Below are 26,318 nucleotides of genomic sequence, written 5' to 3'. Positions count from 1 at the left end.
ACTGCTAAATGGTCGGCTAGTGCTATGGAAAACTGTACACTTCTACCATAAGATCAATCTCTCTGCCATTTCCAATCTGTGTTATGCATGAATCATGCATTTTAAGACTAGATAACATGGAGTAATGGCTTCAAAAACTCTCCCAGGCATAAAAATAGAAGCTTAGTGCTCCTGATATGGATTCCCCACTGTCTCAAAGTAACCATTTTCAGTCTTTTCAGAAAGAGCACACAGACTTTTTGCAGCAGCATTTTAGGCATTCTACTATTCCTTGTAATTTTCTCAATTCATACTTCTTGCAGACTAGAGGAAAGGATGTCTTTGGCCCAAAGGCCAAGGCTAAAGCAAACAGAGCATCTCTCATAATGAGACATCCTGGAGCCTGGTAAGAAATGTACTGTGCCACTCAGTGCTCTGCAATGTCTAGTGACATAAGTGATCAATCAGCTAGCTCGGAGTTTCATTCGTGATTAGGCCAGAGCCAGGAGTCTAACCCAGGTCTCTCAACCTTCAGAGGCCAGGAGCTCAGTCACTGTGCTGGTGAAATTCTCTGGAAGCCAGCAAGGTCATGTAAATGAGCGAAGGAGGCAAGGTGTAAGCAACAGGCGATGAAGCACAGGTGGCACTTGGGGAATGTGTGGTCCTTTCCAATACCTCTTCTAATGAAAGCAGTTGCTGCTCTGCTCCAGCTCACAGTTGCCATAAGCAAAATAGCCAGGTTTTGTTTTATCTTTCAATTTATTTTTTTAAAGAAAAACAACAAATCAGGATTTTAGATGAAATTTCAAAATTGTTCAATATTAGCAACGAATTTAGAAAAAAAAAACACCATGTGGGATAAACACACATAACCAGATATGACCCATAGGTGCCCGCTTCATGGCTTGTATTCTACTATGTTGTCTTTTCAGCAGTGCTAGCAGAGCCCAGGCTACCACTAGCTGCTGCTAACGTTTCCAGCAAACTTTTAACCCTTCATGGTGAGTTCAACAAGTTCTGATCTAAAAATAACTTATGAACACATAATATGATAGTAATGGCCTTCATTTATTGAGCTCCTATCATGTATCAACTGAGACAAAGCCTCTAAGGTGGATATTCTTATTAACCTTATTTTACAGATAACAAAGCTGAGGAACTTGAGCAGGTGTATACTCTGCCCAAGGTCACACTGGTAGCAAGAAATAGAATTAGGTGTTTGTCCAAATATTTAGGTTTCAGATTACTCTGAACTACTATGTGAAATAAAATATCCAGTTATGCATACAGTTAGCACAGAGACTACTGAGAATAAGATTTCTGTTTATTGCCTGAAGGGATAAATACTGTTTTGTTTTTTTTTTTAACTGCTAACAGGTTATAACATTAAGTGTATTCAGAAATAACACAATCTATGGACATTTGGTTTATCACCAATTGATGGTGATATTTCTGTTACCATTAAAAATGGACTGGCCAGGCGCAGTGGCTCACGACTGTACTCCCAGCAGTTTGGGAGTCCCAGGCAGACGGATCACCTGAGGTCAGGAGTTCAAAAACAGTCTGGCCAACATGGTGAAACCTTTTCTCCACTAAAAAAAATACAAAATTAGCTGAGCGTTGTGGCAGGTGCCTGTAATCCCAGCTACTCGGGAGGCTGAGGCAGGAGAATCACTTGAACCCAGGAGGTGGAGGTTGCAGTGAGCCGAGATCGCGCCCTTGCACTCCAGCCTGGGCTACAAGAGCAAAACTCTCTCAAAAACAAACAAACAAAAAACAACAACAAAGAAAAACAAGCAAACAAACAAAACCCTAGTAAATGTGACTTGAAATAAATGGGCTTCATAAAATGTTAATGTCCTTTGGAAAAGTAACCCACCCTTGAGAATTTATTCTAAAACTAATTTAAAATACAAAAAAAGGTATTATCTCAGAAGTGTTAACAGCATCCAATTTTTTTCAATAGCAAACAAGATAAAAATAACCAAACTGCTCAGGAGAATAAGACCAAGTATTTTTGATATACCAATATGGTGAAAGATTTAATCATTAAAAATGAATCCCTAATAATTATTGGTAACAATATATTTCTCTAATGAAACACTGAGAAAAGAGAAAGAGACACAACTGTATTGTGATTGGAACTATGTATAAACTGTAAAAAATGTAAGCTAGAAGGAAAAACAAATTAAGCTTTGGGATGATTTCATGTTTAATTAATTGAATTATGAATAGTTTAGAAAAGAAAAGGGGTTTTCAACTGCTTTTATTGATCCATTGTTGTAGTAGCATTTGCTGCAGCTGGATTTAACTCAACCCAAATTTGGATAAATACCCAAGGCATCACTCAGCTTAATCCAAGATTCTAGATTAACTTTTTACTGTCTCTGTTGAGCATAACCTCTTGTCGGTTTGCACATTTTCTGCAACAATTTCTACAGAGTAGTGTTTCGCATACATGGAAGAGCTATCTGGGAATAAACTGTCATCTGTGAATAACTACCATGAATATTTATAAGTTACAATGTATAGTTTCAAAGCAAGCTTCCATGTGGTTCTTAAAGTAAATATACTCTCATTTTAATTACTTCACTCTTGTTATCCCTAAGATGTATACAAAGCTTTCTCCTTCACATCCTTCAGGCCACTGATAAGAACTACCCTGATCACTTTATATAAAATAGTAACACCCCCCCCACCACCAACACTCATATTATATATTTATATGTTTATCTTCTGCCTTTCTCCAGTAGATTGTAATCTGCATCAGGGTAGGATTTTGTCCTTGTTACTCAGTGTTAAGTCCCTCACACCTTGAATAGTATATGGCACTTCACATGCAACAGGCTGCGTATCCCTAATTTGAAAATCCCAAACCTGAAAATCTCCAAGTTCTGAAACTTTTTGAGTGCTGACATGACACTAAAAGGAAATGCTCACTGGAACATTTTGGATTTCAGATTTTCACATATGAGATGCTCAGCCAGTATGTCTTCTATGAATATTCCAAAATCCAAAAAAAACCCCAAATCCAAAACACTCTGGTCCCAAGCATTTCAGATAAGGATGCTCATTCTGTCATAGCATCTAACAGTAATGCAGTACCTCCTCTATGCCAGCCACTATTCTAGCTGTTTTATTTATGTAAATTATGTAATATTCCTAATGACCCTATAAATAGGTACTATTATTATTTTCACTCACAGATGAAGACTCCAATGCATATACAAGTTAAATAATCTTTCTAACTTACAGTAGCAGATAGACTCTAAGATGACCCCTGATTATCTCTACATCCTGATATGCATGCCTTATTTAATTCCCTCTCTTCCAATGTAAGTAGAATAGGTACATTGATTCTAACCAATAGAGTATGGCAAAAGGTAATGGAATGTTACATCAATGATTACGTTACCTAATGTTGTAACTGCTGTCTTGCTGGCAGACTCTACTGACTCTCTCTCTCTCTCTCTCCTTCTGACTTTGATGAAGTAAACTGCCATATGGAGAGGCCCACATGGCAAGAAGCTGAGGGTAGACTCTAGCCTACAGCCATGAAAGAGCTGAGGTCCTCAGTCTGACAACCAGCAAAGGACTGAATCCTGCCAACACTCACGTGAACTTAGAAGCAGATTTCTCCTTAGTCTGTCTCGTGCTTCTACAACAAAATACCTGAGACTGGGTAATTTATAAAGAATAGACATTTATTTCTTACCGTTCTGGAGGGTGGGAATTCCAACATCAAAGCAGCATTGGGTTCAATTGTCTGGTGAGGGCTGCTCTCTGCTTCCAAGATGGCACCTTGAACACTGTATCCTCTGGAGGGGAGGAATGCTGGGTCCTCACAAGATACAAGGTGAAAGGGCGAAAAAGAGACCCAACTCCCTCTTTCAAGCCCCTTTAGAAGGGCACCTAATCCCATTTATGTGGGAGGAGTCCTCACGACCTAAACACCTCTTAAAGGCCTTACCTCTTAATCTATCACATTAGAAACACCTGCGTTAACTCTGCAGCCATAAAAAAGGATGAGTTCATGTCCTTTGCAGGGACATGGATGAAACTGGAAATCATCATTCTCAGCAAACTAACACAACAACAGAGAACCAAACACTGCATGTTCTCACTCATGGGTGGGAGTTGAACAATGAGAACACATGGGCACAGGGAGGGGAACATAACACACCGGGGCCTGTCGGGGATTGGGGGTGGGGGTGCTAGGGGAGGGACTGCATTAGGAGAAATACGTAACATAGATGACAGGTTGATGGGTGCATGGCATGTGTACACCTATGTAACAAACCTGCACGTTTTGCACATGTATCCCAGAACTTAAAGTACATATATATATATATATATATTTTTATTTATTTATTTATTTATTTTTTTGCAACCTCTGCCAGCCAGGTTCAAGTGATTTTCCTGCCTCAGCCTCCTGAGTAGCTGGGATTACAGGCGCCTTACACCGCCCCCAGCTAATTTTTGTAGTTTTACTAGAGACAGGGTTTCACCATGTTAGCCAGGCTGGTCTTGAACTCCTGACCTCATGATACCCCTGCCTCGGCCTCCCAAAGTGCTGGGATTACAGGCGTGAGCCACCATGCCCAGCCAAAGTATAATTTTTTTAAAAACGAAAAGAGACAGCATGGATAAAGAAAAAAAAGAAAGAAAAGAAACACCTGCGTTAGTTTGCTGATGATAATGGCTTCCAGCTTCATCCATGTTCCTGCAAAGGACATGATCTTGTTTCTTTTTATGGCTGCATAGTATTCTGTGGTGTGTATGTACCATATTTTTAAAAATCCAGTCTATCATTGATGGGCATTTGGGTTGATTAAGGGAACAACACATACTAGGGACTGTCAGGGGAGGGTAGGGGGTGGCGGAGAGCATCGGGAAATATAGCTAAGGCATGCCAGGCATAATATCTAGGTAACAGGCTGATTGGTGCAGCAAACCACCATGGCACACGTTTATCTATGTAACAAACCTGCACATCCCGCACATGTACCCTGGAACTAATTTTATTTTTTAAAAAAGAAACACCTGAATTTTGGAGAGGACACATTCGAATCATAGCACCTCCTTATCAAACCTTAGGTGAGACTCTATCCCTGGCTGATGCCTTACTTGCAGTTTTCTGAGAGACCCAGAAGCAGAGGGCTCAGATTCTTAATTTCCAGATTCTGGATCCACAGAAACTGTGAAATAATAACTTTGTGTTGCTTCATGTTGCTAAGTTTGTGAAAATTTGTTACACAGAAATAGATAACATATAGTTACAGTAAGTTTTTTAATTCAAATGTAGGAAGTCTAGAATCTCTATTTTAAACCACTATGCTATATTGCCTCTCAAAAAATATTTGTGTGATTAATGAATCGATGGATGGATGGATGGACATAATGGTAGCCTTTAGAGCCATATTTTAAGATGCTAAAATAACCCTGATCCTTAAACCTGTCAGAGACATTACAAGAAAAAGAAAACATCAGTAAACTCTCTGTCACGAACATAAGTTAAAAAATCCTAAACAAAATATAAGCAAAAGAAATCCAATGAGTCATACAAATATAATACATTATGAACAAGTTGGGTTTATTCCAGGAATATAAGATTGGTTTATTAACTAAAAATCAATAAATTTAAACCACCATATTTATAAAATGAAGCAGAAAAATCATGTGATTATCTCAATAGATGCAGGAAGAGTATTTGATAAAATTATATCTCAATTTGTGATTTTTCAAAGCCCTCTTAGCAAATTTGAAATAGGACAAAATCTATTTCCATTTGTAATGTTTTAAAAAGCTTCAGGAAGAGAAGAGTATCTACATGGAATTATAGGAAATATTATACTTAATGATAAATGTTGAAGCCTTCACTTGATTTTGGAAATGAGAAAAGGCAGTCCACTATTTCCACTTTACTCATCATAGTAGCAGAAGTTCTAGACAGTGTTAAAGCAAGTAAAAAGAGTGATAAGGAAATGGAGAATTAAAATTCTCAAAATTTGCTGGAGACATGATTACACAAGTGAAAAACAAAAGAATCTATATAGAAGCTATTAGAATTAGTAAAGTGATTTAGCAAGGTTTCTGGATACAAGATAAAGAACTCAATTGTACTTTTATATATTAGCAAAAATATATTTAAAAAGGAAATTTAGAATGTAATTTATAAAAGCTCAATACACACAAAAATGCAGGATTAAATTTAATAAAATATGGACAAGGCTGATATAAAAAACGATAAACCTTACTTCATTAGAAATAACCAATTTCACTTATACAACACCATCACTAGTAATTCACTAGCAGTTCCATTAGAGATATGACAGAGGCCATAACCAACATGACATGAAATACTGAAACACATGCTGAGTTATCCATATTTTTTTTTTATGTTTCTAGCACTTCAAACGTATAGAAAACTGGAAATGATGCAGGTTTTGACTTTTCTTCCATTTCTTCCAGTGGCAATGTGTACTGGTTGCCTAGGAAACTGTTACAGCAGGGGACAGAACTGGCTGTACCATCACCCTGAGCTGGGCATAGTTTTCAGTGGTAGCTTGTTAGTTCTCAGCCCCCACGGAAGGGCACCTGTGCAGCTCTACTTGGTACCAGAGTCAATCATTTCCAAAAAGCAGAGGCTGTATATTTTGCTGTTAGCATTTTGGCAAAAAGAAAGAAGAAAGGGGTTGATGATGGTGACTGAGGAGGAAAGCCTGAGCAGGGGCTGTTGAAAGTAGAACTAAGATGTGCAGGTGATGAGACTGCAGAATACAAAGAATGAGATACTTAAGTAAGCTTACTGACCATTTAACAGCATGCTCTGTGGCACTGCTGGCAGATGGGAATAGGAGTGTTACTCACAAAAGCAACTTGGAAAGTAACTCAGAAAGAGGAGGACATTTTAACTATTATGTGCCAGGGTGCATAACTACAGCACTACATGTCTTTTTAAAAATATTTTTTGTTTGTTTTGTATTCATTACATCAGTTTTTTCTCTCTCACTCTCTCTTGTCCCACCACCCCCTCAGATTCACACACACACAGAGTAATTACTGTCCTCATGTTTTTTCTTCTTTTATTTTTTTAAAGAGATGGGTCTCTAATGTTGCTCAGGCTGGTCTCAAACTCCTGGGCTCAAGCAATCCTCCCCCGATCAACCTCCCAAGTAGCTGGGACCATAGGCATGAGACACCATTCCTGGCATGATCATAATTTTAAAGATAGGTAGTGTAAGTTTCAAAAAGGCTAAATGGCTTGCTTAAGGTCACCTAATTATTAAGCAATGAAGTTGGAATTAAATCCCAATCACGGACCTTATAGACCCTTATCAGGCTGTCTCCAAAGCTGGGACGTGTTTTGGGACACAGATAGTGGAAAGGGAGGCAAAGGCCACTGCAGAAATAAAAAAAGTGAAAAACTATACCATGCTGACAAATGAGAAGGAAACTAGCAAGGCTGGAATATAGAGGGTGTAGGGCACACAAAGTTTAAAGAGTTATAGGACAAATTAAGAAGGATCTCAAATGCCAAACTGTAGAGCTGGTTTTTACTCTGTAACTACACTGTCCATTACAGTCCCTACGCATGGCCATGTAGGTAGTCTGAATTGGCATGGGCTTTGGGCATAAATTGACATAGGATTTCTAAGACTTAATGTGAAAAAAAAACTCATGTAAAATACCTGATTAGTAATTTTTATATTAATTCACATTGACATAATATTTTGGATGTACTGGATTAGAGAAAATATATTATTAAAATTAATTTTACCTTTTTTAGATTTATTTTTTAATATGGCTTCTAAAAATTTTAAATTACATTTATGGTTCACATTGTATTCCTATTGGTCACTGATGGGATGCATTATAAGGCATGGTGAGGGTAAGGCTGGGACTGGCTGCTGCTGGGACTAAACTTTCCTTACACACACACACACACACACACACACACACACACACTCTCTCTCTCTTTCTCTTTCTGTGTCTTTCTCTCTCTCTCTTTCTTAACCCCATATTATTATTTTATTATTATTATTTTCAACCTCCAGCCTCCTTAGGAATAGGCCACTCAAGACTCTCATCCCGCTAGGAAAAACTCTGAAATAAAAATAATTTAACCAAACTCTTTTGCAAGAAATAAGGATGGATCCATTTAGCACCCAGAGAGCATTTACATCTTAAAGAAAAAAGTACCTGTGGGGAACAAAGCAACAACAATGGTTTTGTAAGAAAAATAGGTTTCTAAAGTCTTTACCCCTCCGGAAAGAGCATTCAAGCAGGGAGCTCTGGCTCACAAAATCACAGAGGAGGCAGCCTCATAGCAGTCACCCAGTGACTCACTCTTGTTTGCCCTATGATGCTCCAGCCACTCTGACCTTGATATTTCATATGGTACCAAGAAATTACTCATCTCATCATCAAAATGGCAAACACCAGAAGGCAGCAATCACTCCAAAACTGAGTGGCTTGAGCTGGCTTGCTAGAGTTAGTACAAGAAAAAAAAAAGTAAACAATAAACTCATATTTGATTGTTATTCAGGCTATCCCATTTTAGCTGGGCTTTGACATTTTGGTATACATAAATGTCTTTAGTGTAGATGGATATTTTTCATGGGCGTTCTTTTTCTCTCAGAGATGATGTCGTAGAGCATAAGGTGCATAGGGGACACATGGTCCTAAAGCTTCTTGCAAAAACTGACTTGGAAATCCCTCTATTTAATAAAGGTGGTGAGAGTTGTAAGGCCAGTCAAAGGATGGAGAGGAGCTATTAATTGGATAGTGTGATGCTAAGCAAACAGCACTGGACTGGCAACCAAGAGACCTGGATTCCAGTTCTTGCTGTGCAACCAAGAAGCTGTACAGCCTTGGGGAATTACTAACTCTTCTACACCCTACAGCCCCTCTGTCAGATGAAGATCTTCTAAATTGATGGTGTTCAACCTTTGTTTACCTTCCAGACATGAAAGAGATGAGATACTCCCTACTATAGGCTGAGTGTTTGTTTCTCCTCCAAATTCATATGTTGAAACCTACTTCCCAGTGAGATGGTATAACAGAGGCCCCAGAGACCTCCCTCACCCCTCCTGCCATATGAGGACACAGTGACAAGGCGCCATCTATGAACAAGGAAGTGGGCCTTCACCAGACACTGAATCTGTCAATGCCTTGATCTTGGACTTCCAAGTCTCCTCAACTGTGAAAAATGAATTTCTATTGTTTATAAGCCACCTAGTCTATGGTATTCTTCTTATAGAAGCCCAACAGAATAAGACACTCCATTCAGAAACAGTCGCTTCTAATGAAAAAAAAGATTATGAGCACCTCCTATTGGCAGGCACTTATTGTGCATTACGGCAGTGATTTTCAGCTGAAGAAACATGAGCCTTGGGCTTCGAAATCTCCAGGTATATAATCTCACTTTTAGAATCATAGAGACTATCTCATTTCTAAGATTTTTTCCTGGTGTTATGAAGATGAAGGAAATCTCTAAGATTCCTTCACCTAGAATTTAATAACAGTACATTCCTTTTCTCCATTTCTTCTTACTCTCATTTCTCCAATCCATATATCTCATTCTTGGAGACTACTTCCTGATGGTTGTTGATTTGAATAAATCACTGAGGACACTATGCTCCCATGAAGAAAATTTGGTCAAGCCAGTTTAGTCCACAATTTCTCCAGTGTGGCAAAACGATTTTGATTGGGTAGCTTTCTGATACATATTGTTTTCTTCCTGAAGATGTCCTACATTCTAGTACTCTTTAGTCTTGATCCACTAGAAAGAACAGAGTAAGTCTATTGTTCATAGTAAATACTCAGCTTTTAAACATTTCACTCTCTTTTGTCATCCCATGTCACTCTGTAATTTTAAATTAGGTCAGCTATCATTTTCTGAACACCTTTTCTATGTAAGATTTTGGAGGAATATAAACCCAATGTGTGAGTAGTGCTGAAAGGTATAGATGCTAGAAGAACAAGACTATAGACCATGACCTGAGGTAATACAAAGTTCATTTTTACACTAAATTTCAGAATATGAAATTTATATTGATCCCATGAAGCTCCATCCATAGCAGGTTCTTGTCTACTAGGTGAATGGCTATTAAAAAGTCAAGAGAAGCTGTAAAATTTCTTGTATTCTTGACAGTCCTCTACAAGGAAGACGAAAAAAAGTGTAATATGTTTCGATCATGAAGTAGTCAGATCTGAAGACTGCATGCTTTTCAAATAACATAGTAACCTAAAAAATCTAGGCTTGCAATAGGTAAGGAAATACCTTGGGTAATATTCACATTGCAAAAATAAAAGAGTTTATTTTTAGCTAGGAATATTAGATAAAACTACATAAGAAAATATTCTGGCTCTATGATGTTCTTAGGAATTAGTATCTGAGATGGTTTCTGGAAAGCAGGTAGGATTTGGGAAGAGGAGGAGTTGGGACATTTCTACAAAAGGAAATAAAATCAGCAAAACACTATAATCAGAAAGGAGAGGGAAGCCCTGTAAAACAGTTTGTAGACTGGTTTGGCTGGGCAGAGGGGTCAAGCTGAGGTGTAATAAGCAATGTAAATTAAGGACTGGATCTTTGAGTGCTCTGAATGTCAACAGAAAAGATCTATTTTATTACGTGGGGAATACATTTTCTGATTAAGAGAATACCAATTCACTACTGGACCAAAAAACACTGTGTTAGTAGTTGTGCTGTATTAATCATATATTAGGTCACAGAAGAGCAATTTAGATCTCAAAATTGGTAGAGACTTTGAAGTTCTTCTACTCCAAAAATAAGTAGTCTTTGCTTGCTTTAGATGGAATAGAGAAATTAGCAAATCAAAGGACTTTAAAAAGGATGAAAGGTATAAAAATAAGGGGGACAGACACAACAAGAAGGAAAACATAGTATCTATCACTAGAAAGACTCTTGTCTAATTCCTTTTATGGAGCTAGTTGTTAAGTGTGAAAAAAGAAAAAAGGAGTAAATTCCAGCCCTGGGCATCATAAGAGATGTTCCCTCAGCAGCATTTGTACATACGCACATTTGGTTCCTACTTCTGCATATCGACACACCTCTTTAAAGGAAAACAAAATGCCCAAATTACCATTTTTAACTAGTAAGCTCTCTTTCAGTTGAGTTACCCTGTTGCCAAAAACACTCTCTTGCTCTTTTTGGAATTTCAATGTTTTCTTTTTGAGCTCTTTTTACTGGTAGAAGAGATAAGATTTCACAAGCTAATTGGATACGTGCAGCATAACTGTTAAAAGCCTCCCTGTTGAAATCCATGGAGCTGAAAATACTTTCTTTTTAGCTCTTCTGACAACATGGAAAAAAAGAGTCTTAGTTTCTAAATGAAACTGCTCAAAGAGAGGAAAAACCTAGTAAAACAAATCGGTAATCCCTCACTGGTTTTCTTAAATAATAAATTAATGAATTTAAAATTCCCCATCCAATTGCTATGATGTGAGTTATTTAATGGTGCAATGGCTCAGAACCCAAGACACCTGGATTACAACAGTTGGTTTAGTCATTAATTTTTGCAGGGGGTCGGAGGGGTCGGAAGGGTAGACTTAGACATGTGTTTTTACCTCTCTAAACAACAAGGCTTAGAAAAATGAGGTAAAATTACTTTCTATTTTCTGTTAAAATAATGAGAGACTTGATTCAGAACATGAAAAAAATGAAGAAATTTTGAAGAAAGCTTTCATGTACATGCTGGAGAAATGATTTTTTATAATCTTGTCTAAATAAGTAAGGACATATATGGATGTATAACACAAATACACACAAACATTTAAATAGTGTGTCTTAGTTCTATGAATTTGAAGGCCAAGAAGGACCTCCAGTTTGTTTAAACAGATTGCCCTGTTAACTTAATAGAGAGTTAGAATCTGGAGATAACTGTATTTACAGATAGGTATGTTATCAGGTCTACTAATTTATGGAAAAGAGTAAATAAGTAGAAGCTTGAAAGGCTATAGAGAAGTTATCTCCATAAAGTATGGGCTGATCAGACGCTTCCAAAGTTTTAAAGCTTGTCTTGACAGGAACATTGTTTTCTTGGAGACCAAACTCATTGATTATAGAATGCTCTTTAAAATCTAAGTGGATTTAAGAAGGAACTGGTGACTTTTTAATATCCACTTATAAGTGGTTGCAAACACAGATGAACTCCATGTTCTACTAGGAAAAACTGAAAGACAAAGAATTTCCAAAAGCACTGCCAGGTTTCCAGTTGGTTGGTGTCAGGGTGACATTGTACTTCCTTCAGCAGCAGTGATTGAGGAATCATACCAGAGAAATTATACCAGAGAAATAAAATGAGAAAAAAATGAGAGACTTCAAAGAGATGACCAAAAATAAAAAAATTACCTCATGCAAAAGCAAACTCTAAAAAGTAGAACCAAATAATATAAAACTATCTTTTCCCTTAAATATAAATGATGCCATCTGCCAAGATATAGAACTTGAGTGAAAGAGTCATTTTTAAGCAAAGACCTGGAAACAATTTTTTTTTATTTAGTCTCTTTTACACAGTAATTTTTTTTTTCGTATAGTGATGGAGAGGAAAAAAAAGATTTAGTACAAAGCTATGCAGCTTGGAAATAAGATTACTTGGGGATAAGTTTATTCTGTTGAAGGGAAACTAGTAAGAATATGCATATAGTGGATGAGACTAGGTACTTAAGAGAGATACTAAGGAATATCCCCCAAAAATGATGTTTCTCAAACTTGATTGTACATTTGAATCCCCTAGGAATCTGGTTAAAATGCAGATTCTAATTTACCAGCTCTGGGATTGGGCTGAGATTCTGCATTTCTACAAAAGCTCCTCAGTGATCCTGATGTTCAGCATCCTTTCACCACATGTTGTTAGAAATAAACAGAAACAATTAAAATTATTAGAATATTCAGCCCCCCAAAATTAACCAATTTATTGGGCCTGAATGGCAGGACTGCTCCACTGTAGAGACAGATGTATCAAGCACCCAGAGTTGGAAGCCACAAACTTTAAGATTATTAAGTTGATTTCCTCTTATCTCATGACATTATACTAACTGCCTTCTGATTATAATTTGATTCCTTGTGCAGGATTTCCTCTAGAGCAAATTGTGCTGGTTAGTCAACCCAGCTCCTACAGGAGGATGACAGTATGGAAAGAGATTGGGCTTTGAATCAGACAGAATAGGATCTGTTAGATATGTTGTTAATGATGATGAGTGGTGAAAACAAGACGAAGAAGATGATGATGATAGTGACAACAGGCATTTTACTGTGTGCCTACCATGTGCCAGATACTGTGCTTTGTGATTTACACATATTAGATCAATTTTATGACTTAATTCTATCACCCCTGACAGATAAGAAAACCCAAAGTTATAGAGCTAGTAATGGTCTGTAGAGACTTAAATTCATCACTGTCCAGCTCCAAATTGATTTTCTGTGCTAATATATACATCCCAGCAGGAAAAGAACCTTTCATTATAACTGTTACTAAAGTAGGCACTCAGTAAATGGTAATTACTTGTTCTACTTATTATATAGAGTTTACGTGGTTATATTTGAATCCCTTGTGCATTTGGTTCACATGAGTCAGACTTCATAGCCTTATCAACTTGGATAATACTGACTTCTTGAATCTGTAAAGCTGAGAACTAAACTCCTAATCGTGGTAAAGCCACTCCAGGGAGTCTATCTGAGCAATTATTTTAAAAATTCAACCCAGATAAATGAAACATTTCTCAGATATTTACACCAAAGAATTATTATTTTTTTCTATCTATAGGTTTTTCCTGAATTTTTTTTATATAAATCCATCCATTTGAGCTTGGCTAGGTATTTTCCTTATAAAGGGAATTTAGGTTTTTCCCTCTTATTTTTAATATAACAATTTCTAAAGTAATTGTTGGAGTCCTATCTCCAATTTACACAGCCAGCTTGAAAGTGGATGTGATGAAAAGCATGTATTGCCAATGGCATTAAACATACAGATCTTAGTGGATGTTGGAAACGGTCAAGCACATACCACAACTTGGCAAAGATCTCATTTCATGAAGGTTATTGTCAATAGCCTTTTGTGATGTCATATCTCTGAAGGATATTGTGTGCCCAAACCAGATATTTGTATATAAAAGACAAGTAGTGATCAAATGGCTCCTCCCATTTGCCTGACTGCTGAAGAGCCCATCCTAAGACAGCAGACAGGCTAAATGAATGGTCACTTATAAAAAGCTAACCATAGAGTGGATAGAGTGAAGATCCAGTTTCAAGTAAATGGACTAAAATATAGAGAAACCAGCTAAGAATAAGAGTTAGCGTGGATGATATTTTCCCCTTAGCCATCTAATAAAAAACTGCAGTGACTTTAATCTAATTCTTGTGCTAAGAAGGCTGAGCATGTCCTGCCAGTTTTTAGTTCAGCCCAGGAAAAGAGAGGTCAGTGTTTCTCTGTCATTATTCAAATCAAATGCACCTTTTTTGGTTTAGCATTTTCTAAGAGGTCTTCTCAAATTTCCATTTGTACAGAACAAAGCTATTTGACTTATTTTGATTATTTTTTATTTAGTATGCACATTCTCACTCTAAAGAAATAAGAAACTTTTCAATTAAAAGTACTTTGCCTTTCTGCATGCAAAATCCTTACATTGACGTGGTCAGGGCAGAGAAGGGCAGAGAGCTCCACATGGACTGACTAATGGGTACCACAGGGTTCACATGCTTTGACTTTTCTTAAAGTAGTGCAGGGTGGCAGAGTCATGGTGAAAAGACTCACGACTCCTACCACCATCACCTTAAGCTGTCTAGCAGTAGGACAACAATACGTGTCTCTAATGATGATCTGAATTAATAAACAGCAGCCGTAGTTAACCAATAACAAGATAATACATAAACTGAAGTCACTAAGTCCCCTGGGAGGCTTCCTGGTATTATTTGACACCTCTATTTAATTTTACCTATTTCACTTCCCCCTTCTTGTTCCTTTTTACATCCACATACTTGCATTTTTCCTTCTCTCTATATTTGATTTAGTTCGGCAAAGAAATGAATCAGCTGATATTCACAATCTTCTCCTCGCAATATCAAAGTATATACATAGGTAGATTCCGTGAGAGATGAAAAGAAAGTTGTAAAAGCAGTGTAATATACTGGGCAGCCAGTCTGAAGGGGGCATGCTTATCAATACAGAGTCTCCAAAAATTTTTTTTAGTCAATCTACTGTTGATGGAGTGCGAGAATTTTTTTTTTTTTTTTGACTAGGATTGTACTCCCCTCTGGAAGACTTTATTTTTCAGTCTCTTAAAAATATTCAATGATTGTCATTGCTGATTATACATTAGATTCATATAAGGACATTTAAAAAATAAGAACATCTGAGATTCATGTAGCATCTTTTGAATCAAACTCTAAAGGGTTTGGGGCAGGGCATCTGTATTTTGAAAAGGCACTACAGGTAATTCTGGAAGGTGACTAGGACAGAGAATGATTTGCTGTTTCAAAATGAATTCCTTGTTCTAAGCTGATCGTAACACTACATAAAGCTTGGCCTTAAAAGAAGTCTCAGCAAACTAACACAGGAACAGAAAACCAAACACCACATGTTCTCGCTCGTAAGTGGGAGTTGAACAATGAGAACACATGGACACAGGGAAGGAAACATCACACACCAGGGCCTGTTGAGGGGTTGGGGGCTAGGGGAGGGATAGCATTAGGAGAAATACCTAACGTAGACGATGGGTTGATGGGTGCAGCAAACCAACATGGCAAGTGTATACCTATGTAAAAAACCTGCACGTTCTGTACATGTATCTCAGAACTTAAAGTATAATGAATAAATAAAAAAATACAGTTTCAATGTTTTTCCTTAAAAGTATAATTTAAAATCAAAGCCACTTTTATATAATGCTAGGTGTTAGTATTATGGAATAAATGGTGGTCAATATTGTCAAAATCAATGACCTTTTTATAATTTCCTTAATCAACTATATATTAAAGGATACTATGGCATTATGTTTTTCTAAAAATTTAATGAATATGAATTTACATTTACTATCCAAAAAAAAGAAGACTCACATAAAAGTTTAAAAAGAAGCCATGATGCATATTAAAGAAAATTTGGTTTTCCTGGAAAAGTCGTACACTTTTACGAACACATAGAAAACTTTAATATTTTTATATGGCTCCATGTCTTAAATATCTAGTCTAACTTAGGAGGCTGAGACTGGAGGATCCCTTGAGCCCAGGAGATCAAGGCTGGGAAGAGCTATGATCATGCCACTGTACTCCAGCTTGAGCAACAGAGTGAGACCCTGTCTCTAAAACAAACAAAAGCAAAAAAAAATCTTGTCTACCTTTCAGTTGCATGCCAATTAAGGACTAGATGTCCAAAATGTAAATCCACTTCACAATTATGTAACCCTTATACTTAATTTTTATTTCAGTTTTTTTAATAACTTACTCTTGCTATAGAAACAGAAAAGTGACCATGTAAACTTATGAACTTGTTAAAACAGATCTAAGATTTCTAAATAATGCTATGTTTCCAGAAAAATATCTAGCTTACAAGAAAATTTGAGGCAAAACTAGAAATCAATTAATGCAATTTCAATAGATTGATTAGAATTAATGAAATCATATAAAAATAAGTTTTGAAGGTGATTGTTACCACTAAAAATCCAACATAGGTAATAATAATATGCAGTGTTTCTGCTTGCACTTCTGTTCCTAGAATGACTTACATCAGAGATTCTGCCTTAATAAGAACAAGCAGTGGCTAATAGGTAATAATTTGGCATTTCAGAAGTAACCGTATGATCATTATCATGCATGAGATAGGTTTAACCTAGATAACTGTTAACTATTCCTAATTCAGAGATGCTAAGAAGAAAAAACCTCTTAAATTTTTCACCATGGACCTGAGAGCTCTCAATAATTTCATGAACAAGATTTCAAAAACATCTTACTAGTAATTTAATGAATTACGTAGACCATGACTCAGAGGCTGGAGCAATTCTCAGCCAATATTTTACTAATTTAAGTTGGATAGGGTTTTATCTTACGTGGGTGTCAATTAAGTTGTACTTGGTACAAAGATAGAGTAGAGCAAAACAACAATTACAAATGCCAAGCGAGTATAATCATGGTACCTATACTGTTAAACAAGGTTTAATGAGATAATATAGGGAAAGTCTGTATAGCGGTTCATGCCATGCAGCATGGGCTAAATAAATGCTAATGAGGATGGCAGTGACGTTAGTGGTGGCAGTGGCACCTGTGGAGGTTAAAACCTTGTTTGGGGAGTCTTTTGTCTTGGACATCATATACCAAAAAATTGTCTATACATTTCCAGCAATAAGACACGCCAGAATTGTATTTATTTATTATATTATTTAAAAGACTATTCCTTTTTATTGGAGCTGAGAATACTGATAAGTGCCCTTAAATATACTATAGCTCCAATGACATATTTTCCTTAACTTCATTTACTCAATATTTTAAATCAGCCATAATCTGCTCTTCACTAGTTTCTTAGAGTGAAAAATGCCTGAGTGGTTGGTTATTTTGCTAGACCATGGTTTGATGACATAGCAAATTGACTTGTTCAGAGACAAATCTCACCTCTATGGCCATAGCTTATCATGAAATGTGTTGCCTGCTCTAAAACAAGAGGACCAAGCAAGAGTATGTGGATGGCTCAACCACCTACTACTAAAGGAAACAACTTAAAGTGTGCAGAAGGTCAATGGCATTCATCTCTAAATAGGAAAAATAACTATAAAGACAAAAGCGTTACAAGCCTGTGGGTAGTACAGTAATAATTATGTACTCTGCAGGGAATTTTACAGCTCAGAAATAATCTCTTATTTATATCTTTATTTCACCCTCTCACTAGCCTATGATATTGATAAGGCAGCTATCACTATCTGAATTGCCAAGTAAGTAAACTGAAAATCAGAACATTTAAATTATTTGTCCTGAAATAATGGAGTTTAACAAGAGGCAGAGCTAGAACTTGAAAACAAATTCTGCTTCTACTCCAACATTACCCTTATATCAGTTGAATTCACTTAAAATGACTGAACAGTTTATATGCTGGAGGCTGATGTCTTTTATAACTTCTTTGTTAGAATTAGAAAGCCCCTATGTGCATAAGTTTACCTGTACAAGGTCATAAACACAGAAGGCAGGCAAAATTGAGATCAGATTTCTGTTTCCCAGGCCTGATGCTGCATAAATGTAACAGTGAATTCATACATCTCCAGTATCAGCAGGTGCATTCATGGATTCCTTAACACCTCCTATAGCTGGTGCCCCTACAGCTCAAATTTATGAAAAGCAGTGTTCCAAAAGACATCTTGGAAAGTGTCAACGATCTAATTAGCTTTAATAAAACTACCATAATTCTCAACTAACATTTTCCCTCATTATGGGGGTTGTAGTATTTCCATCAGGATACCTCAGAAACCCCTGAGCAATTTTCTGAAGACTTAAAAATACCCTTGTCATTCAGTGGGGAGAAGCAGAATTCTGAAAGTTAGAGTTTACTCTGTATCTTGGGAATTCCAGGCTAGCTCTCTGGCCCAGAATTTAATACGTCTGACATATCTGCATTAAAGAACTAGTTCTATAAATTATTTTGATCATCAAAAGTAGAGTTCTTTTCCCATCTGGTCTTTTGGTGTATTCATTCCTCCCCTCCTTGCTTTTTACACACCTGCCTCATACTTTATGCCATTCATCTTTTTTCTCTCAAGTTCTAATTGAGCCATATGATTATTTACAGCAAGGAAAGCCTCACTCCTAATGCTAAAACATAGTCAGCCATGATGGCAGAAACCAAGTACTCCCTTTTTTTTACTGGTAAAGATGTTTCATTTCTTTAAAAATAAAATGAGGCCTATTTTTCTTTTAAATAAATCTGAATTCAATAAAATTAGTAAAGTCATAGTTCATTTACATATATGACTGTTAATAATAATAATGGACCCTGTATACACACACACACACACGCACACACACACAAATGACTGGCCAAGTAACCCAAGCTGAGCTGGCTACATGGCCTCTGAGAATACAGGTAATCTATGTATCTCTAGTTTGTTTTCCCATCCATCAGAGGAAGCAGTGCTTTTTAGTGAGGACTATTAAAGTGGCTAAAGAGGTCTAACCATAAAACTTTTCAATTCTAAGGCTACCTTTAACTAAAATTTTAACTTAAATAATTATAATATGTATTGTCTTCACTAGAATACAGTTAGTCTTCAAAAGGATTTTATTTGCAGGAAAAAATAGGCTTAGAATAATGGTATAAGAACTAATTCCAGATGAATCCTTCAGTCATTTTAAAAAGAAACATGCATAATCTTCTAAAACCATTAATAAAGTATCCTGGCCACTTTCCAATATCAACTGAAATTTTAGGCAATAATCCATATAAATTTATAGTCATTTCAACAGATCTAAATTAGACTTCTAAAACTTAAGTCACACCTTCACATGCAGGAAAAATCTACAAAATCCACACCCCCCCAATAAATAACGTTTTATTTATAAAACTAAGATGGAGGTTTTAAACTAAAGGAAAACTTGATTCTTAAACCTGTCCTTTTAAATAATATTTGCAAAAATTTCATATTTTACAGCATTATGGTAACACAGTTAAAGACCCACATCCATAGTGAACAAGAGTCCATGACAGTATTCCAAATTAGCTAACTTAGGCTTTAAAGGCCAAAGTAAATTTTAACTCTCCCATCCAGTAATCTTCCATCTGGACTCCCAGGTGATTATCTTCTTCTGGTTATAACTTGTAAAATGACTATCAGCCTCCTCCTTGTCTCTTCTCTTTCTATTATACTACAAGCTCTCTGAAAGCAGTGGACATATCTTGTTTACTATTTAGTCCCCAGAATTATAGTTTTCAATTTATCCTTTGCCAGTGGTAGCAGACTATATTTTCTAAAGACAGATTCACCAGTATATATTCCAGACCACCTGGTCTTATTGCATGGAACACTGACATTCCTTTAGACCCTGTCAATCCTTGACACTTGAGAGGTGTGTCTGTCTACTCCTATCCCCTAACCTGAGTGAACATTTGTAATTGCTTCAATCAGTAGAATATGGCAAAAGTCATAGTGTGTGACTTTTGAGGCTAGGTCATAAAAGGCATTGCCTTGGTACCTTGGATTGCTCTCTCTGAATAAGAGGCCTCCATGGAGGGAAAGGAGACCCTCTGCCAACAGCACCTATTTGCCACATGAGTGAGCTACCTTGGAAATAGATCCTCCAGTCTCAGTCAAGACTCAAGTAACTATTGCTCCAGCCAGTACCTGACTACAATCTCATGACCCCCTCAGCTGAGCATTTCACAAATTCCCGACCTAAAGAAACCATGAAAAATAAGAAATGGTTATGGCTGTTTTAAGCCACTAAGTTTTGGCGTAATTTATTATGAAACAATGGATAAATAACCTTTTAAAAGTTTTGTAACTTAAAAAAATAAAATCTAGAAATCCCTAATATGTAAAATAAAATGTATTGAACAGTAATGAAAACTTAGCATTTACCAAAATGCCTTATAAATAGCATGGGTTATATTTTATTTCCAAATATTAAAGCATATTTCAAGAGTTTTTAAAGTATTTCATTTTATAGTCATTTAGGTAACTTCTAGATTGAATGCTGGGCTTAGACAAAGCTCTCTTAGGGCTATAATATATCAAAGGAGGAATTATATAGAAATTTTTTTTCTCATTAAAATTGTAGTGAAAGACTATGAAATGGGAAAAAGAACCCTAATGACTATGGGATATGACCACTAACATCAATTTCCCATGTAAAGCATAACATATAAGGCTTGATGTTTTATTCTTGTCAATAGTTTCTGAAAGGTGGAGAAAAAGGATTTTACAGATGAAAATCAATAAGAGTTGCCTTAACTGAATGTCCGTCATTGACACTGAGCTGGCAGGCAGAGAGACTCTGCCAAAAGATTTCAGAGAAGGGTGTGCAGCCTCTTCAGTTTTTGTTCCATGTCTCCTAATCTGAGTCACCCTTGATGAGAGAGTGGTATTTCCAACAGAAGGCAAATGAGCCAAGACACAAGCTGCTTTCCCTCTCAGGGAAGTTAAGCAATCTTAAACCAATCAATACTACTTCCTTGGTCATAGACATTTATAACAGATTTCCTTTAATCCAAAGGGTTTAGGTTCCTTCAACAGACCTCAGAAAGAGACTGCTAAGCCTAAAAATCTACTTGCCTACTTGCAATGACTGAAAGACCTTCCTCTCATTTCTTACCTCCTGCCATGTGTGTCTATGCCCATTACACTTCTTGCTAAGAGCCATTCTAATAGAGAGCAGGCTAATTGAAGTCAGAAAATATTTATCTAGCTCCTGCCATTTCCAGCCACTGTACTACATCCTGGGCCACCACAGTTATTAAAACAATCTCTTCCCTTAACAACCACTTACGGAGAGTCCACCACATGCTAGGTGCTAACAGCACAATGGGAATAAAAATAAGAGTTCCTACACATTTAAGGGATGTATAGCCTAATAGAGAGCATAGATGTGCCTAGAAAAATTCCCAATTATAAACCAATAGTGCAGCGATAGAGGTATGTATATGGTGCAATGGGAGTCAGGCAATTGCCCATGGCTGGCTAGAAATAGAGGATGAAAAGAGTCAAATAAATTTACTTGGGAAAGAAAGCATTTATTTAAAGTTTATAGTAAAAAGCAGAATTAGAGACACATGTACAAGATAATAGGAGTTGACCAAAGGTGAAGTAGGGGGAAATGTCAACAGAAGAGGCTACAGATGACACTTGAGTTGTGCTTTAAAGTACAAATAGTAGTTCAAAAGGCAGAAGAAGCAGAGGAAAAAGAGTAGGGGAGGGAGACAGAATTCTAGTGGAGGAGCGGGGAGCACAGAGACATGAAAGTGCAGCATTTTTTAGTCTAGAATATTCAGAAAATCATGAGAAGTTTAGGGCCAATAGAGTAAAGAATGATTTATTCTGTTTACAAATAGCCTTTCATGAGCAGATAACTATAGCATGGACAATCTTTGAGTGCAAAATGTAAGCTGACTTTTCTATCTTGGACCTCATAGATTTTTCTCCCTGAGCATGGGCTACATATACAATTGTTTGAATCAGAGCAGTGACATTACAAACCGGTTCCATTAAAAAAGAAGAAAAAAGAAAAAGAAGAAGAAACAGAATCACACTTGCTCTGGCAGTATTTTCATCAACCATTCTGGTTCACCTACATTCTCTTACTAGAATCCTCTGTTTTCCTTTACAGTGATCTTTGCCACCAATACAGTAGCAAAGCTTTAAAATAAAACTCTGGAGGTGTGCACCATGCAGCTTTTGCCTAATAAGATGAATTCTATGATGGGAGGAAAAATGTTATTGTCATAGCAAATACAGGACTTAAAAATGTGCAGGTTTAGCAGGATCTGTCTATATAAAGAAGTGCTAACATTAGCAGTGCTGTAGCTCAGGCTTTTCCCACCCTCTTTCCTGCAGAAAGAATCTGCAATACTCTGTGAAAACATGGGTGTCAAGAAGATCCCATTCACAACATAAATGCGATGGTGGCATCCACACTTGCTTCTACTACTATCATTGGGAATATTTGCAAAGACAACATTTATCAAAGACCAGCCACCCACATTAAAAATCTTAGGCAATTTTTAATTTATCTTATAATTAAATAGCCTTTATAAACAAATTCATGACCCCACTTTATTTTTCCAACTTCCACTAGACAGTCTTTCACGAATGAAAAACAAATCTGGGTGGGCATCCTTTCTAACAACTGAGAAGAGGTAGGGAGGGCCTGTCAAACACGCTAAGTTATCGGGATGGTTACATCTTCACTGTGGCTATTAGATTTCTTTTCAGAAAAGGGAAAAAGCAACATAAAAGCTTTTCTCTGGTTAATGTTTCAACTTTGATTGAATTTTGGTATTCATGAAAAGAAGCACAGTGTGGGGGAGAAAGAGCTGCAGAATACACAGGATATTTCTATTAGGAACCTACAGAATAGTCTTGAACAAGTCACCGTATATGTGATCCTAGTTTCTCTTCTGCAAAGTCTGAAAAATCATCCTTTAAAAATATTCAAAGGAACTTAAAACAGTGTAAGTTACTTAACATTTCCAGGGTGTTGTCAAAGAAGGAAAAAAAAGCTAAAAGATTAAGGGATTCTTGAATTTTGTATTACGTACCTCTAAAATACAGATGGAAATAACAATAGTAATAATTAAAGCTATCCTTTACTGAGGACTTATTATGCACCAAGTACCATGTTAAGCATTTTACTTGTGTATTATTTGATTTCATGATTAAACAATCCCATGTTGTATGGATCCATTTATGGATGAGAAAATTAAGGCTTAGTCATGTCACAAATCTGTAAAAAGCATACAGTTAATAAATGGAGAAATCAGACTCTAATTTATGCATCTGAGTCTGAAATTTGCTATGCCATTCCTATGCCCAGACATTTGCTACCATGCTCAGAGGGAGGGTCCCTATAACTGTCAGCATCTGAGCCTACACAGCACAGATGAAAGACCCTTAATCTGTTTTTTGATATCTTTAATCAAAACAGACAAGTAACACTGGCTTGTTTATCTCCCCCACCCCAAGCCTTCCCATAGACAACACAGCCTGTCTCCTTTAAAAGTTTTAGTATTATGAAGACCCAGAAACAAAGAAGTTTTCTTCAGATTCTTACATTGATTAGTAACTATCTCAAAGCAATATGGGTGAGACAGAAAAATTACACAACATGGAGAATAAATTAGGACATCCATCCAGTTGGAAACAGGATGTTAGACTATTCTGATGTACAGTGTGTAGTTGATTTTTACATTTGTTGTATTGTATTATTCAGCTATAATTATATATGGAAGTTTTATCTGGGAAAATGATATTTTTAATCTCAATTTATTGATAAAAATACAGAATAGAATGATTTTCATTTTTTAATAATTTTTCTGGGTACATAGTAGCTGTATATGTTTATGAGGTACATGATATTTTTTGATACAGACATGCAAAGTGTAATAATCACATCACAGAAAGTTGGGTATTCATCTCCTCAAGCATTTATCCTTTGTGGGGTACAAACAATCCAATTATACTCTTTTAGTTATTTTTAGATGTACAATTAAATTATTATTGACTACAGTCTTCCTGTTGTGCTAACAAGTATTAGGTCTCATTCATTCTTTCTAATTTTTTTTTTGTGCCCATTAACCGTCCCCACCTCTCTGCCCCCATCACGACCCTTCCCAGCGTTGTAACCATCCTTCTCCTCTCTATCTCAATGAGTTTAATTGTTTGGATATTTTGATATTTAGAAGCAACAAATAAGTGAGAATATATGTTGTTTATCTTTCTGTGCCTGGCTTACTTCACTTAACATAATGACCTCCAGTTCCATCCATGTTGTTGTAAATGACTGGATCTCATTCTTTTTTATGGTGGAATGGTTGGATATTTATATCCTTTAGATATAGATATCACATTGTCTTTATCCATTCATCTGTTGATGAACACTTAGGTTGCTCCCAAATCTTGGCTATTGTAAATAGTGCTGCAACAAACATGAGAGTCCAGTTATCACTTTGATTTACTAATTTCCTTTCTTTTGGGTATATATGCAGCAGTGGGATTGCCAGATGATATGGTATCACTATTTTCAGGTTTTTGAGGTAACTTCAAACTGTTCTCTATAGTGGTTGCATTAATTTACATTCCCACCAACAGTGTATGAGGGTTCTCTTTTCTCCACATCCTCGCCAGCATTTGTTATTGCCTGACTTTTGGATAAAAGCCATTTTAACTGAGGTGAGATGATATCTCATTGTAGCGTTTGTATTTCTCTGATGATCAGTGATGTTGATCACTTTTTCATATGCCTGTTTGCCATTTTGTATGTCTTCCTTTGACAAATGTCTATTCAGATCTTTTGCCCATTTTTACATCACATTCTTATACTTTTTTCCTGTAGAGTTGTTTGAGCTCATTCTATATTCTCGTTATTAATCCCTTGTCAGACGGAGAGTTTGAAAATATTTTCTCCCATTCTATGGGTTGTATCCTGACTTTGTTAATTGTTTCTTTTGCTGTGCAGAAGCTTTTTAACTTGATGTGATCCCATTTATTCATTTTTTGCTTTGGTTGCCTGTGCTTGTGTGGTATTACTCAAGAAATGTTTTGCCCAGATCAATGTCCTAGAGAGTTTCCCCAGTGTTTTCTTGTGGTAGTTTCACAGTTTGAGGTTTTAGCTTTAAATTGTTAATCTATTTTGATTTTATTTTTGTATAAGATGAGAGAGAGGGATTAAGCATCATTCTTCTGCATATGAACATCCAGTTTTCCCCGCACCATTTATTGAAAGACTGTCTTTTCCCCAATGAATGTTCTTGGCACCTTTATTGAAAATTAGTTCACTGTAGATGTGTGGATTTGTTTCTGGGTTCTCTATCTGTTCCATTGGTCTTTGTGTCTGTTTTATTTTGTTGTTGTTGTTGTTTGTTTTGTTTGTTTGTTTTGCCAGTACCATGATGTGTTAGTTACTGTAGCTGTGTAATATAATTTGAAGTCAGGTAATATGATTCCTCCAGTTTTGTTATTTTTGCTCAACATAACTTTGACTCTTCTGGGTATTTCTGATTTCATGCAAATTTTAGGATTTTTTTTCTATTTCTGTGAAGGATGGCATTAGTATTTTCATAGGGATTGCATTGAATCTGTAGATTGCTTTCAGTAGTATTTGGTTTGGGTAGTATAGACATTTTAATGATATTTATTCTTCCAAATCAGGAATGTGGAATATCTTTCCATTTTTTTGGTGTGTGTCCTCTTCAATTTCCTTCTTCAGTGTTTTATAGTTTTCACTGTAGAGATCTTTCACTTCTTTGTTTGTTAATTCCTAGGTACTTAATTTTACTTGTGGCTATTATAACTGAGAATACTTTTAAAATTTCCTTTTCAGATTGTTCACTGCTGGCATATAGAACCACTGCTCAAGGAAATAAGAAAGGACACAAACAAATGGAAAAATATTCTATGCTCATGGATAGGAAGAATCAATACCGTGAAAATGGCCATACTTCCCGAAGTAATTTATAGAGGCAATGCTATCCCCATCAAGCTACCATTGACTTTCTTCACAGAATTAGAAAAAAAAAACTACTTTAAATTCCATATGGAACCAAAAAAGGGCCTGCATAGCCAAGACAATCCTAAGCAAAAAGACCAAAGCTGGAGGCATCACGCTACCTGACTTCAAACTATACTACAGGGCT

General features: G+C 36.4%; 1 protein-coding gene and 1 long non-coding RNA gene across 5 annotated transcripts in view; both read right to left on the bottom strand.

Annotated features, from left to right (window-relative positions):
* PRKG1 (protein kinase cGMP-dependent 1) overlaps window positions 1–26,318 on the bottom strand; it is a 1,295,238-nt gene that overhangs the window by 906,647 nt on the left and 362,273 nt on the right. The gene's annotated exons all lie outside the window — the stretch shown is intronic.
* LOC134731099 (uncharacterized) overlaps window positions 16,411–26,318 on the bottom strand; it is a 133,128-nt gene continuing 123,220 nt past the window's right edge. The window contains exon 2 of the long non-coding RNA XR_010113185.1: window positions 16,411–26,318. This exon is cut by the window's right edge and continues 36,658 nt beyond it. This is a non-coding gene — a long non-coding RNA (uncharacterized LOC134731099).

This window comes from Pan paniscus, chromosome 8 (assembly GCF_029289425.2).
Source record: "Pan paniscus chromosome 8, NHGRI_mPanPan1-v2.0_pri, whole genome shotgun sequence".
Taxonomy (NCBI): domain Eukaryota; kingdom Metazoa; phylum Chordata; class Mammalia; order Primates; family Hominidae; genus Pan; species Pan paniscus.
Note: the sequence above shows the minus strand (reverse complement) of the source record. Positions and strands in the feature narration are given on the sequence as shown.